The sequence below is a fragment of the Papaver somniferum genome, chromosome 2, assembly GCF_003573695.1.
Source record: "Papaver somniferum cultivar HN1 chromosome 2, ASM357369v1, whole genome shotgun sequence".
Classification (NCBI taxonomy): Eukaryota; Viridiplantae; Streptophyta; class Magnoliopsida; order Ranunculales; family Papaveraceae; genus Papaver; species Papaver somniferum.
In genome coordinates, this window is record NC_039359.1 from 219133256 (window position 1) to 219150687 (window position 17432).

Below are 17432 nucleotides of genomic sequence, written 5' to 3' on the forward strand. Positions count from 1 at the left end.
TCCTTCCATGAAAGGTTTTTTAAGTAGATGGGGTGTGTCTTGTACTTTAATACAGAAGAAGAGGGTTGCTTTCTCTTGGAAATTTCTTTCTCCTGATGAAGTTATGGTTAACTTTGATGGATCCAGAAGGGATAACTCTGGTGGTTTTGCTGCTATCATGCGTGATTGCACTGGTAATCCTCTAGTTGCTGCTATTGGTGGGTCTAGTCCAGATTCTGTTTTTTCTTTAGAATTAAAAGGTGCTGAACTTGCTATGAAGTTAGCCATCCAGAAAAATCAATTGATGATTCATCTCTGCACCAATTCCACGACAGTTTATAAACTGTTAACTAGTAAAACTCCTACTCCTGGGAGATTCTGAGAATTTGGAGGAAAGTGTGTCAGCTGAGACAGAAGTTTAGAAGGTTCAAAATTGGGAATGGCTATAGAGAAACCAATTGAGCAGCTGATTCGTTAGACGTTATTCACCCTTCGGCTGAATTTATGGAGATTGTTAGAGCATCGCTCGGTCAACCTCGCATGCGTTGCTATCTCAAGCATGTTTGTCAATGTTAGTGATCAAAACTATAATTCTTGATTTCTAGCCTACATAGCTAAGTCTCGGACTAGGATAGAAAAGTGTAGTTGAGCTCAAGGACTTCATGGCGATTCATCATACAACGACGAAGATCTATACAAGGAACCATGGAACTTCATCAACAAAAAGGTATGTGGAGGCTTGAACTTATCTATCACTCAAAAGTTTGTCTCTTCTATGTCCTACTTATTATGAGACAAAAGTCGTATGCTATATAGACTAGATCATACACATTTGATATTTCGAGCTGAGAATTCATTGCTTATCTTTTATCACGAAATCGTGTGTTGGTAAATCGTTTCGCTTTGGTCAAGTTTATCTTCACCTAGTGACGAAAGTCATGAAAAGTTTCAATCACTTTGATAATTGCTCTGACGTGAATCGGTCTGTGAATAACGGCTACATAGCGTCCTCTGAGAATGTCTCAATGATTGAAATAAGAGTTTAGATTACATAACCATGTATTCCTTAAACCAAAATTTTCGAAGTCCGCGAACTGTCGGAAGTTCTCGACCGAGAATTTCTGCTGGGATTTTCCGAAACTCGTTTGTGTGCTTAGTCCGCAAACTCAGTTCGCGAACCCAGTCCGCGAACTGGCGGAAGTTCTCTTTCCGAGAATTTCTGCTAAGTTTGGAAAACTCGACCGATTAACTTATGTTCGCGAACTTATTTGTGAACTTAAGAGGTTATGTTCTAAAGATGTGGTCTGAACATGAAACATTAAATTACTAAGGAATGCTTTATGCAAACCGTGGATATAATGTTCATGAGCCGATTCAATCGAATCGAATCATCTTTGTTTCAATTGTGTCTTGTATAGTTCCATAAGATCTCATAACAATTGAAGAACTCTTTAACTAGTTCATTTGAGTCAATTGAACTAGTTATGGTGAAGAAGAACAAGGTTAATATGAAATGCTCATATGGTTAACCTTTTGGGTTACTATGTTGAACCAACATACACGTACACGTTTGGGCATGGTTTTCACGATCCCAGTAAACGTCTACCCAAGTGTGTGTGACAAGCTAAGTTTTAGATCTAACGGTTGAGAAATATTAGCTTGAATCTAAATCAGGTTTTCATCTAACGGTGAATAAGGATTGCTTTGTAACTAAGGAAAAACCATGATTTGAAGGCTATATAAAGGAGACATCTAGCATTATGCAAAACTAATCCCCACACGTATGTGTGCTACTAGTGCGCCCGCTAGAGTCGATCTTCATTAACCTTTGATTTTCTTCTCTAAAATCAGGTTAACGACTTAATGACTTCATTGGGATTGTGAAGCCAGACCGATACTACTTTATCGTAGTTGTGTAATCTGATCTTGCATCTTCTATCGTACGAGTACAATCGATTGATTGGCTTGAGATCGTGAGAGTTCTCCGATAGACAAGATAAAGAAGTCACAAACATCTTCGTCTTACTATTTGTGATTCCTCGACAATCCGCTTGTGTAGACAGGAAGGATTGTATAGAGGTGATTGATTAATCTAGGTTGTTCTTCGGGAATATAAGACCGGATTATCAATTGGTTCCTTTTCACCTTGATTTTATATCTTAAAACGGAACAAAACCTAGGGTTTATATGTGGCAGACAGATTTATCCTTTTATAGACTTTTCTGTGTGAGACAGATATGTTTATTATCAAGTCTGTGATTTTGGGTTACAATAACTCTTGGTTGTGGGTGAGATCAGCTAAGGGAATCAAGTGCCCAATATCCTGTTGGTATCAGAGGCGTAGGAGTATAACTGTATCTTGGATCGGTGGGAGACTGATTGGGGTACAACTATAGTCCAGTCCGAAGTTAGTTTGCAGTAGGCTAGTGTCTGTAGCGGATTAATACAGTGTGTATTCAATCTGGACTAGGTCCAGGGATTTTTCTGCATTTGCGGTTTCCTCGTTAACAAAATTTCTGGTGTCTGTATTATTTCTTTTCCGCATTATATTTTATATAATTGAAATAATAAAGGTTGTGCGTTAAGATCATGAACTTCTCTAATCCAACCTTTGGTTGTTGATTGTAGTTGATTGATCCTTGGACATTGGTCTTTGGTACCGTCCAAGTTATCTCTTTGATAAAGACTCGCAGATTTCTATTTGCTTGAGTAAAGATCAAATCGAGATATTGAGATAATAACTCCTTGAGATACTTTTTATCTAGATTGAGTTTAACTGTCTAGTTGATTCTCTAGCAAAGTATTTCAGAATTAGTCCATACAGATTGCTAATCGAAATATTGGGTGGTGTTGTTAGACCCCGCTTTTTCAGAGATTGACGTTAAGAATTTCAGCCCCGATCTTTGTCGGATTATTGAGGAGGATAGAAGCAAGAAGATTTACTATAGACATTAGATTTTATTTTTGTTTGTTCTTTGTTGCCTTTCGTTCCTTTTTGTTTTAGTCTTTTTTCTTTGTTTCCTTAACCCAGCGGAAAGCTTCAAAACAAAAAAAATCTGGAAATATAGAGTTGGTTGTTGTGTATAAATAAGAGTCGAGAATACCTAAAAACTGAGAGAGAGAATTATCGAGAGTTTGGGCGTCCGACAGAGGTGATAGGAGGCTACAGGTGGAGTTGCAGAGAAGTCCCCTACTGGTGAAGGAGAAAAAGTAGTTGCAGAAGAGTCGCAGAAACCGTCCATTTCAGAATTGGTTGCTAAAGACTATCAGTGACTGAAATTTATCTTTTTGCGATTACTCTTTTGTGACAGCTTAGCTGCAACAATTATAAACGTGCAATTGATCTTCTTTCATATTTTTCCCTCATATTTCTTCAATAAAAACACCATTTGAGCCACAAGTTATATTTTGACCATGTTTTGAGAATGATGAGGTACACCCCGTCACTGGGACAATTGAGGAAGTCATTTTCTCATCACCGTGGTAATTCTATTAATTCTTTTATGACTTATTGCATTGATTTTTAATCGACGTATGTTTTCTTATTGAATGATTGTGATTTCAATTGATGGGTCATGGTTTCTTAAGTGTATTGATGTCTCATGCTTTAGATTTACAGTCATTACTTTCAAAATCTACTTTCGGCAATAAATTAGAGTCAATAAATTGTTATTAATTGAGCTATAAATATCTAGAATTATTAGTTGAACCACATGATTATGAGAATTGGTGGAATCCTGAGTCACAGTACATCTTGATATTGTGACAATTTTTTGTATATATTATCTTTGTTTTTAGTTTTCTATTTTTTATTCTAAACTATAATCTTCACAAGTCCGAGTGAACGACAACACTATTTACCACTATAAAAAAAAAATTATACCACTCCTTTAATTTCCTGAGCTTTCTCCTGGTCTCATCTTCAAATGCTCTCCTGGACATATAATGGATCCGTACGTGACTGGCGTTAATCACATGTGATGTTCCTAGTTGTCCTGATCCTTTCCCAAAATCGCTCTTCAAATACTCTTGCAGCTTTACAGCGTCTATGAATCGCTGGAGTTTGATCTGTAAAGATCGACAATTGTCGGTCTTGTGACCATGTCTTTATGAAAATCACAGTATTTGTTATTGTCGCGTTTATCACGTGTCTCTGCTGGTGAAGGACGAGGAGGGATCAAGTCCTTGATAACTTTACCATACAACTATGTTAGTCGCATGTTCAATGGTGTCAGTTTCATATCATGATGCTTCTGATATCCAGTTTCCATTCGTCCCCCATGAACTTTCTCTCGTACTTCACCGCGATCATTGTGTTGTCCACTCGAATGGTTCTTTGACTTGTCTTTATTATCAACGTTCAGATGACTGGATAATATGTTAACTTCTCTAGTTTCTCGATCTCTAGAATCATCCTCGTCCTGATCATACTCTACATGCCTAGATGCTTTCTACATGGATCCGAAAGTGCAGCAACAACATCTCAATGTGTACTAAAGTTGTATTCGGCAAGCCTCCATACACAGGTTCGCCTAGAATTACAATATTTTAGAAATTTGATTAGCAAGGGTAGTAATTTTGTGAAAGAGTAATGTTATGGAGTACTAGCTAGGTTTAACCTTCCAATGTTGCCACAATCCTAAATCTCGTTTAGCTTACATTCGATGGTCACAGTGAATATATATGTGTGTGTGTGAGTGAAGCCAATATGTACTGACGATTGTGGAAGGAAAAATAACCATCTTAGCATTACACATATGTTTTGGATGGAATTAGTTGTGTTTTTGAATGCAATATCTGTTAGGATGCTTAAAATCCACTGAAAATATGAGTTTAGTCAATATGTACTGAAAGTGGAGAACATCCCTCTTAATATTATGAATAAGTTTTGTTTTCATTTCTTTCAATAGCTTAAATATTTTGTTTTTTCTTTAATAATGTCCAAGGAACATCACCAATGATGCTAAACAAGTTAAGCTGGGGTTTGGGAAGAGCACTGGGTATTACTACAGGTTCACTTGTGAAATTATGAAGAACGGTTTTAAATACGTGGAGTTAAAAGTGAATGAAAATATTTTATGTTCGTTTTTTTTTTCCAGATGTACTCATTTTTTGTATACTTTTCTCAGTATATATCAGATGTACTCATTTTTTGTATTTGAAGTTTTTCTCATCGTATATCAGATGTACCCATTTCTTGAATGTGAACTTAATCTGTATTTAGGCAAAAACACTTGATAGCTTTTGCTCAAGTATATAAATTGTTAGTTGATATCGATATATTTTAGTTTTTAGTACAACCAATATATGACATTTCTTAATGTAAAATTTGTATTTTTAAGCACAATTAATATGTAATTTCGGTACAACACATACATACTGTAGGATTATACTATAAAAATCGACATAGTTTTTGTTTTTGTTATCCATAACATACTAATGGAATCAAAATCTATAGAATCGTCGAATAAAATTAGTATTATTCATTGTATTACTTATGTTCTTCTACACAGTTAAACATAAGAGTAAATAAAATTAGCTTACTCCAACATTGCAGCTACATTAGCAACCAATATATACATCAAGGGTCCAAGATTATAACAAAAAAGAAGAATAGAAGATAAACAAAGAGGAAAAAAAAATTAAACATAAAACTAGATCTTCCACTCCAGTGCTACCAATACCAAGACCACCACCAACACTGCCACTACTAAACTATGTCTCCCGGCACCAATACCTGTCACATTATAAAAGTTGGTTTCATGTCAAAATGAGTATGTAATGCAGTTGGACAAGATCTAAATAACTTCCTACTGGATTTCGTGACAACCTTACCTGCAAAATTAATTAGTTTTGTTTCAGTGTAGCATTTATGTATTGCACATTCATAGTTTAAGCATAAACATATAGTTCTTTTTATAAGTATGGGTGTTATGTACTGGAAACTTATAGTGCTTCACACACCTACAATTATATACAAAAGCATATTGTGATGTTCAAACATTGTTTTTTATCGGTACGAGAGATATGTACTTACTGATACTATCTAACAGGTGTATATACAATCATAAACGAAAGCATAAACAAAGTTGTTCAATGAGTAAGGGTTATGTACCACAAAGTTATAATGCATGACACACTTATGAATCATATAATAGTTGCTATTTAATCAGTATGGAAGTTATGTATTGCCAGTAAATAATGTCTAAAACATACACAATCACATAGGTAAGCATAAACATGGTTTTTTTTATCAGTATGTGAGATATGTACTCAAATCCATATTGTCTAACAGATATACAATCATAAATGAAAGTATGTTAATGCCTATTCATGAGTATGCGAGATATGTATTGATGGATCATTCTCTCATAAACCAAAAATATCAAGCGACAATGATTTTTTCCAACATAAATTTTTTTCACCAGTATAGCAGATATGTACTGGTAGATCATGGTCTTTGGAAGCAAAAATAATAAGCTGCATGTTACTTTTTCATGATTGTTTCTAGCATAATCTATTTTTTTCACCAGTATAAGAGTTATGTACTGGTGGATCATTGTCTTTGAAACCCAAAATAACAAGCTGCATGTAACTTTCATGATTTTTCACCAATATGTGAAATATGTACCGGTGGATCATTGTCCCTTAAACAAAAATTACAAACAAAACTGAAATAAAACATATCTAGTACCTTTCTTCTGTGAAGTCGATACTCCTTTGTTGGGTTTTCGGATTTGGTTTTCCGTCTTGATGATTCTTCAAAATCACTTTCTTCTGATATAAGAGCAGTGGTGTCTTCCCGTATTTCTTCTTGTTCTCATTTTCTCTAATTTTTTTTGACCTAGATCGAATCTATGTATTTTTCTGAAATTTTTCTGACCTAGATATGAAATTAGGTATCGGAAATGATATACGAGTGATTATTGATGATTTTTTAGTTGTTTGCTTTCTATGATTCAATTAAAAACATTCAATTGAACGCTTCAATATGGATTTCATCAAATGATTTCCGGTTTTGATTTACGTTTTATGTTGTTTTTTTTAATGGGTTTTGATTTTGCGATATTGGTTCTGTGGAGAGGAGAAAAAGGATATCGGGAGAAGGAGGTTGCTTCACACGTTTTGTTAGAAGGGCAGGAGTGTCTTTTTCATGTTTCAAAGTAATTTGGACTTCCTAATAACAATAAAATCCGGTAGGACCCTATAATAAATAACTAGATGGGCTTTGGACCAAAGAAGAAATTTTCCAAAGAAATATCTAGAGTGAGTATAAATGGGCTTAATTTGGAGCCCAATTTTATTAAATTATCAGGTTTGGGAGACAGCCCAGCGTTGTAGCTAGACTAGAAATGGTCCCAATCCCATACCATAATCCAACCAAGCAGTTGAGGTCTTGAGACATTTTACGCTGTCGATTCATCAGCTTGTGGTTCTACTGTATAATAATCGTTACGAAAGTATCCTCTTATAATTCCATTCAAAACGCATGTATGTGAATATGGATTTGTCGTCTGTCAAATTTGGATAGTACATTCATCGATCAACTTAGTTAATACTTTTCTGTCTAGAGTCTCAACTCAAGTTGAATATCACATCACGGTATTAGACAAATAGCTCTGAAATTGATCGAAAATATGTGATTTGAATGAGAAACAAGGCGCCACAAATGTTTTGTTCAACATGAAAAGAAATAACTTGAAAAGGAGAAAGCATGATACATTGCACGGCTAGAGAGAAATATATTGGATGAATTTGCTAAATATTACACTAAACTATAACGTTACTGACATATATTATTTCTGCAAGAAAACAGAAGGAGAAGATAAAAAACACAAGAGTAGAAAGAGAAAACATCTAGGAACTTGCGTACCCTAGGCGTTTAACGCGAAAACTCGGTTTAGGAACTCTCACTGGAATCCTCTTGTTTTTCGAATCATTCAAAACAGGCTGAAACCTCATTTGCTCAAGTAAAGCCTTGATTTGAGCTCCAGTGAGTGTTTCTTTCAGCAGTAGGGCATTCGCTAGTGCGTGTAGTTCTATGCTGTGACTAGTTAGGATGGTTTTCGCGTTAGTGTAAGCCCTGTCCAGTAAATCTTTCACCTCCTTTTCAATAAGAAGTCTAGTTTTAGTGCTCATACTCTTCCCATCATCATCATAATTGTGAGTGACGAGCCCAACTTTTTCGCTCATTCCATATTTTGTGATCATCGCTCTGGCTAATGATGTTGCTTGTTGGAAATCTGAATATGCACCTGCAGTTACTTCAGTTTTTCCAAATATAATTTCCTCCGCTACTCTCCCTCCCATGCAAACATCTAACATAGCAAGCATTTGCTTGCAAGTAACGCTAGTTTCATCATCTTTATCGGGCAATTGAGCTACCATTCCAAGAGTCATTCCTCGGGGAACTATTGTTGCTTTGTGAACTGGACGAGCTCCATCTGTATGGATGGCTACTAAAGCATGACCACCTTCATGGAAAGCTGTTAGTTTTCGAGATTTTTCAGAAATCACAGCTGATTTGCGTTCACTTCCCATCATAATCTTATCCTTTGCATATTCTAAATCAGCCATGCTCACTTCTTTAGCACCATCCTTTGCGGCTTTGATGGCTGCAACGTTCACCATATTTGCAAGCTCTGCACCTGAGAGCCCAGATGTTCCTCTGGCGATTATACTTAGATCAACATCTCCTCCACCGGGAACCTGTCAAACGGCATAGCCGGTGAGAAAACATGTTTTGCCCTTGGAACTTATAAATGACAAGCTAGCCTTTATTAAACCAGGTTTAACTGAAGATATATACGAGAAAAACACATTAATTACCTTTGACATGTAAGATTCCATTATCTGTCTCCGACCTTCAACATCTGGAAGCGGAACAACAACGTTACGATCAAAACGTCCAGGTCTAATAAGTGCTTTGTCCAAAGATTCGGGGAAGTTAGTTGCCGCAATCACAATAACTCCATCATTTTGTTTAAAGCCATCAAGCTCGACAAGAAAGAAACTGATACAAGGTCCGGGTGGTTCTGTTCTTTGGGGTTGCGACTCGTTCCAAATGCATCTATCTCATCAATGAAAATAATACATGGAGCGCACTTCTTTGCTGCAGCAAATAGGTCCTTCACTCTCCTTGGTCCCACGCCAACAAGCATTTCGTCAAAGTCACTCCCGCTTTTGCAGAAGAATGGCACTTCAGCTTCTCCCGCAATAGCTCTTGCTAGCATGGTTTTACCTGTCCCAGGTGGACCGACAAGCAAGACTCCCTTAGGGAGCTTACCTCCTAGACTTGTGAAACGCTGAAATAATGAAAAGGCATTGTTAATACAAGCAAAATTGCGCTAAGTCTCCACATTTTTCTAACAGTTGATAATCAATGCATTTACCTTAGGGTCACGAAGATAATGGACTATTTCTTCTAGCTCCGCTTTGGCCTCATCAACTCCCTTAACATCACTAAATTTTGTACCAGACTTGGTGCTGGGTTCGGTCTCTTCACTTAATCCCATAGCTGTAAGAAAAACAAATCAAAGTAAGCTTCAGATTTTGTCTCAACATATTAAAACTACTTGTATTGATTGTAAAGCGGTAATACACCAAATGGCATACCATTAAGCAATCCCCCTTTCCCCATGAATGCTTTAAGAATGAGGATTGGCAATATATAGTTGAGGAAAATACGCCATAACTTCGCCTTGAAATCCCCTTGGTCTACTGTCACCATGTGAATAGGAGCGCTAGCAGTTCCAAGAACACCTGAAAACATCGGTTTTTGTTAACACAACTATTACAAGTCCCATATAAAACTTGAAATTACTGACTATAGCAAGAAGCGTAGATATTGTCCACTAGGCAAGTGAGACTCGATTCTCAGCAAAAGTTGATACAAAAACCAGAACGAAAACCGAAATTTATGCCAGGCAAAGATTGGTGCACAACATGGACTGTAAAGCGAATGCTATATACCATATATGACCGGCTAAAGTTGCTTATCGGCCCTTTTTCTTTTCTTGGAAAATTTTAGAACTCTAATCAGTTTTAAGATATGTATATCTAAAGGATTAAAGAATGTTGCATCTGGTTAGTGGTTAGTGCACCTGCAGGAAGCGCTAAAAGTTTCAATACAATGCTGAACATTCTATATATTGCAGGACATGATAATTACCTCTTTGCAGTGCGTTGAGCAATTCACCTTCCTCTAGCCTATGAACTTTAACTAAAGCTTTCACATAATCAGCAAGAGCTGTTGTGTTAGAACGTTGTGCAGGCTGCCTTTCAAATAACCTTATGACTGCTTCGGCATTCTTTAGCAATGTAGGATCAGTACTTGAACCTTCTGAATCATGTACTCGACTGAAATTACCACCAGTATACGACTGAAACCCTTGACTAAGATTTCGAAGGTTCTCTGCTGCATAATCAGGAGCAATAAAGCAGGTAATGATAACAATGTTCAGAACCACCCACATCGCCGTCTTAATGTGCTTGTTGACCTCCATTATTAAGCGATGCAGCAAACAACTAGTCAAGATCAATGTGTATAATAACCTAAAAACACAAAGATAATACCAACTCAAAGCTAAGAAAACTTGATTTATAATCCCGAAAAGATGTCTATGAAAATAAGTTGATGAATGTGTAGAATGTGTATTCTCTACAATATTAGGCGTCCTTATATAGGCAACACTAAAAGAATTACCAAACTCCGACTCGGGTAATAATTCCTTAACATACCTGGATAAGAAATCCTAAATAGACACAAGACAGGAAATTTAATTTAGCTAAAAAAGAAAGCGAGCAATAGTTTCCAAGAGTGAGACCACCTTGTTTGTACACAAGTTCTACTACAATATGTTTATCAATGATAATAACTAGATCCAGCGAAAGTTGCATTACAGGACAATGCCGGAAATTTTTAATTTTCCGGCAAGTTTGAATGAGAATTCAGGTTTAAATCTCGCCGACTAACCCAAAAAAGCGCGAAAAAGAAAACAACAAAAGTGTCCCAAATTATTAACCATTGTTTTCCTTTCAAGTTGCTATTGGTCATGGGGGTTGCCAAGATGGTGACTAAGAACATGCTGACGATGTTCTTGTGAAATATATAATATTGCTGGTATAATTTGTTTATATGTTCTTGTGAAATATATAATATTAGCGTACAATTTGTTTAACTAGGTTTTGAATCCTTCTTATGTAAATCATATAAATATTGAATGAATACAGTCTAGTCTACACCATTTTGTGAGACAGTAAAACATCTAAACCTAGAATTCTTGAACTTTCCTTGGAGGTAGTATATATCTCTGTATTACTTGCGATGAATGAAACTTTTCTATTATTAGGAACTCAATATTCCGGTGGGATTTTTCTTGTGACTTCTTTAATGCATATGCAAATGAAACTTGTCGTGATCTCGCTGAAAATCCTGGTCCTCTTGCTTATATGCTTGCTTTATTTGGTTATATCATTACCATGTTAGATGATTGTGTAATTTTATGTCACACATCGCTCTTGAAGTAACAGAGATGCTAAAACTGAAGTTGATAAAGAAGGAACAGGAATTGAAGAACAAGAAAGAAACACCACTTTGCCGTCAGCGCATCTTCAACCAGCTGAAGTGTTATTAAGGGTTCTTCATTTAGTGATACTACTCCATTAACTGTTTGGTGGAGACATTTGTGTACTGTAGAACTTAGGCAGCTGTCTTGTAGTGTATCTTAAGCATTTTTCATACAAAAAAAAAATATTGTAGTTGCAGGAAAACCTACAACCACACCCCAATGTATCTAAACAATAACCTAAGTAATCATAATAAATTCTTTTATTAATTATCAAGGTTTATAATTGGATACAAAGGATTAAAATGACTTTACTTGATCTCCGAATAAACTTTCTCTCTCCTAGTTTCTTGTCTAACTCACACTAGAAGATCTTCCTCTCTATGTGATGACTTCTTTCCTTTATGTAGGATGACAACTAAGAGACCCATTATTTTCGGAATCACTGTGCGTTACATTCGCTCATGTATACTCATTCATTCTCGCACAACTTATACTTCACATAGATCATCACACTTTACTCGTGACTTTGCTGACATCATCTGATACGTCACTTCAACTTTGACATGTGTGATAGTCCTCGCTTACATCGGATAATCCTTACTTCGCATACTTATTGATATGTGCGATATTTCATTCCTACAAATACGATTAAAAATATTAGTTACCTTTGTCCTTTGACATGTGAGATTCCACTATCCTTCAACATCTGGATTGGGAACAACAATTGTAACTACTGGAAATCCAGTAGTACACTCAAAAACAAAGTAACCAAGATCTAGGACATGTTAAGTAATATAAACTAGAAAATCTTTATTGATGAATTCTAAAGAGACAACATACAAGTTATTGAACACAAGGAAACCATAATCTCACTCTCTACCTTACGCTCTTTTCGCTCTCCAAAATCTGATCCCTCGTGCCTTTCCCAAGGACCTCTATTTATAGGCCAATCAACCCTAATGGGGTACAGCTCATGTTACTTCGCCAAGTTCTTTCGGGAGTGCTTTATACTTCTCCCAGACCATTTTCCATAAGGTTTTTCCCTTTCTTTTGCTATGTTCGCATGGGTTTGTCGGGACACCTGTCTCTTTTCTTTCCCAATAGTTTACTTACTTCGTAGGTTATCTTTTTGGCCAAGTTAGTTTATTTGGCCCACCTCTACTTCGTAGTTGGTATCTTGTAGGGAACTTCATTGATTCTTCATAGCTCATATTCTGCTAGTGTGTTACTTCGTCATGAGACTTTATCTCGCATATGACTTTTACTTTGCCAATTAGTCAACGATGGTGATTCTGATTTGATTTGACAAGTCACTGACGAAGATTTTCGGGGCACGGTATAAGATCTTTCGGCAGGATTCTCGTTCTTCCTTATGTCCACGTGGCGGTTCGTATTTTGCTATCCACAACAATGTTAGATCAAAATGTCCTCGTCTAATAGTGCTTTATCCAAATTCGGGGAAGTCGGTTGTAGCAATCACGATAACTCCATTTTGTTTAAAGCCATCAAGCTCGACAAGAAACTGATACAAGTTCTCCACGTGGTTCTGATCTGTGGGGTTACAGCTCTTTCGAAATGCACCAAATAGTTCTTTGCGGCAGCAAATAATTTCTTCACTCTCCTTGCTCCCACGCCAATTCAACAAGCAATTATGTCACACACTCCCGCTTCTGGAGAAGAATGATACTTCAGCTTCTCCTGCAATATCTCTTGCTAGCATCGTTTTATTTGTGAACCGCTGAAATAATGAAAAGGCATTGTTAACATTGTTGGAAATAATAAACCAAGACTATATTTGGACGTGAAGTAAACTTGTGAAGCAAGGTGTTTTTAAGTTCTAGAGAGTTCCATTTAAATTGATTTATGTTAGGAAAGTGTCTATGTTTAGAATTTGATCTTTGTTAGGAAATTCGTTTGAATGATCGTTAAGTTTGTGAGATTATAAGTAGACTGTTGAGCCATGAGAATTGTACACCGACTTTGATTATCAATGTAGTCTTTTATTTTCTTCCCCGTGTGCTCTCCTCTCTCTTGTCTCGATCCTACATTTGGTATCAGAGCTAAGAAGAACGTTGGCAGTGAAGACGTGTTTGTTACTTTCATAAACTGTGTAGGTACTCACGAAGGGTCGATATCTAGTAAAAAAAATTACTGTGTTAGACGAAGAAAAAGGAAAGAAGGTTGTTGTGGTTATTTGGGTTTATGCTGTTAGTGGATCATCATCTAAGCAGCTCACGTGTAACACTAGGCTTCTTTAGAAACCATTCATGCGAGCAGGTCAAAACAAAGAAGGTCATGGTGGTGTTGGTTGCTGTTCCCAAGGATCAAAATGGAGACGGAAAGATGCTAACCGTTTTTTTGGTTATGGCTCAAATTTGGTGAGATTGGGAATTTTCACAATTTAAAAAGGGGAGATGTGTTAGTTGTGGAGTCTGGAAGCTTGTGTTGTCAATGGGAGAGTTCGAGGATGGTTGGCTGTCATGGTGTGTTGCAGTCAACAAGGGTTGTCAATGGGAGAGCACCGAAGGACCTGAACTATGGGGTGTCCATTAAAAAAGAAAAAAAAAGAAGTGTTGTTGTGATCGATTGTTGAGGTAGTAAGCAAGGGCTATTGTGGCAGAGCATTGGTTGATTTTATAAGGTAAAGAAGTTTTGGGTGAGTGGTTGTTTTAAAGGGTTAGGTCTTGGATTCGAAATCAATATAAGTAGAGGATCAAAGCTGGTATTGCATTAAGGAGGACTGATACAGTTTGATGGAGGATCAAAGCTGGTATGCAGTCAGGACTGGTACAGTTTGATGAAGTTGAAATCGAATTCAGAGACTTAGAATGACATGGAATGTTGGGTGGTTATGTTTGAGCTTAAGGGAGGATGGTGTCATGTTGGAGTTTAAGATCAAACATGTTGGTTCAAGAGTTTGTGGCGGAGACTTGGAAAACCTACAAAGTGTGGAAGACTTTGGAAGAACAGTCAGAGCTTGTGGCAGAAGCGTGACTGGAACATAGAAGAAAGAACAACAAAGTTGTGAAAAAAGAGAACTATCAGTAGAATTTTTGGCTTCATTTCTTATCCTTTGTGCTAGTTCTTTTGTTCTTTGATTGCAACATGAGTTGTGGAAGTAAAGCAATGTGTGTACTTTAGAAGAGAAGAAAGGTTTGTGAACGGTGAAAAGATCAGTTGTAGAATACATCACTAATTGTCGGTTGTGACTCTTGTTGAAGTAACATTTGAAGAGAAGAAGAAAGTAGAAGATGAGTTTATAGACACATTTTTGTGTCTAAATTGATCTCAATACTATATATTGTTGGTACTCGATTTGGTATTTATTTAAAGTGTTTTTTGTGTTTATAGGTATTTTTGGGGAATAAACATTTTTGGAAGAATTGGCTTAAAAGTGTTAAAGGCATCCTCATTTCAGATAAGACCACCAATCTTGTTAAAGGCACTCAGCAAATGGATAGAGGCACCCTCTCCTTCTTCATTTTGAAACAAATTTACGAAATTTATGGGATATTTTAAAGATTCGAGGAAAAGATATCTTCTTGCCTATTATACATAAAGTTTCCATATCTTGAAGGTAAAAGAGATAATATATTTATGAGTTGGTTTTTATTGAAAAGAAGAAAGAAAATCTGGGGTTTTATTTAAAAAATAAAAAAAGATAATATCCCTAGGATTTTATTATAGCAAATAAAGAAGATTTGTGATAACGGAGAAATAAATTATTCATGAGATATCTTTCATTAAAGAGAAGATCTGATGGAGTTATGGAAGAAGATTTTGAAAAGATGTTTGAGTAATGGGTTATTGTGTATAAATAGGGTGCTAGTAGGACCAAATAGATGGATCGAGAGATGGGAGTTTTGGGAGAGAAAAATCATTGTTTTATTATTCTCATTACATTTCATCATCTTGTAAACACTTTTTGAGCCATGAATAAATATTTTAAGTGTGTTTTCGACGTGATGAGCTAAACCCCAACACTGGGACGACGGAGGAAGACGAATTTCATACATGGGTAAAATTATTTAATTCTTTTAAAGACTTTTGCATTAATTTTAATTGAAATATGATTTGAATTAATTGGTTGTCATTTAATTTGATGAGGTATGCTTAGCTTAAATGTTTTGATACATCATGCTTAGGATTTACAACTAATCTTTTGAGAATCTACCTTGGAAAAACCAGAGTCCATGTTAATTTTATTCATTGAGCTTTAATTGTTGAGAATAAATAAATTGAACCATATGTTATGAATTCGACGAAATCCTAGTCCCAGTAACACTCTTCATCTTGTGACAATATTTTGTGTATATTTTTCTTTTCTTTTAGTTTATTAATTCTTAAAATCAATTCATCAAGTCCGAGTGAACGACAACTCTATTTACCACTATATAAAATTCGATCAATTTTTGGCGCCGCCGACGCGGATTTGTTCATAGATTTGTTTTTAGGTTTTATTTTATTCATTCTTTTTTACATGTTTTGGTATTTTTGTTTGCTTTCAGATTTGGAGCTAAGTTTAAGAAAAAGAGAAAGTACTGAAAAGAAAGGCAAATTTCAAAAAGGAAAGAAAAGAGAAATCTAAAAGGAGTGAAGAAGAAGATTTTGTAAATAATTTTATTTTATTTTTTTAGAAACTGTAATTAGGGTTATATTTTTGTAATATTTTTTATTTTTTTGGACATTTTTTTTCTTTTTGGACATTGGACTTTATTCTATTTTTAAAAAACCCTACGGAAGGGTAGTTTTAAATAAACTGTTTGCAGAGAAGGACGACGATTACGATATCGCCTCGGCCCCTCGGGTTCATACATGACATAGGAGTCGTGGCCCGAGTCGACTTCAACGGTTCATCCCCCGTCTGGAACGGGAGGTAAGAATTCTAAACACCCGCGAATCCCCTGTCAGCGGGTTTACTGGATGATTTTGTATGCATATATGTTGAGGGCCTGAAATCGGATTTAATTTTCTAGTAAAGGGCAAGGCTTGGCCAAATCAAGATAAGGACTTGGATTTCATCACCGTTTCCTTCTTGCCCGCCTTAGGAACACGTAACCTACGCGAACCTAAGCTTAAAATACTGACTAGAACGAGACCGATAGGGTAACGAGCTTAATAGGAAAGTCATTCGAAAAATATTGGTTACTCTTTTAAGCATACTTCGAAGTTCATGATGGTTTCTGTGAGTTGAATGCGTGACTACGCCGCCTTGTAATACCGGTGAGGCCTTGGGTATCAAAGCTCCACCGAGCTTCCCTCGCCTCTATTCAACTTACTTTAACTCGGATTGATTCCAGAGGGGTTTGCTTAAATTGTAACGAATTCCATTTCGAAGGATAATAAGCTGGTCTAGAAACAATCTAAGTGGAGCCTTCATGCTTTTTGTATGCTATATAAAATAGGCTTGTTGTGATCGAGTCAGCCTTCTTTGTGTTTATTTAGAATTCCCTTGCAGTTAGGATGTCGAACTGGTATTATAATAGCCAATACAATGAGTATCCGACTGAGTAGCGTGGACATTATCCTTTTTATGACCATAGTGTGAATAGTGATTGGGAACGCGAAACTTTTGAAGGTTATGGTCCATACCATTGTGAGCCCAATTACTATCCACATACCCACCGGTCATACGAGCAAAATTCTGATAATTCCTCTTTACTAGAGTCAACACGTAAGTTAGCTGAATCGACACGTAAGTTAGCAGAAATAAATAACTTAGTCATGGACGAAAGCACTGCAACACGTGAACCTTCTTTCCTAGATAAAATCAGGAAGTCATGTGAGTCGACTCAGAAAATTTTGTTAGAGGCCCAGAAAAAACTGCTCGAAATAATCTTAATTTCCAATATAGTGTTTCCGGTAGTACCCTTGAACATGAAG

The 17432-nt window shown here is 36.3% G+C and overlaps 1 pseudogene; it reads right to left on the reverse strand.

The window, feature by feature from the left end:
- Window positions 1-4184: 4184 nt before the first annotated feature.
- LOC113352894 lies at window positions 4185-10484 on the reverse strand (annotated as a pseudogene).
- Between the last annotated feature and the right edge of the window lie 6948 nt (window positions 10485-17432).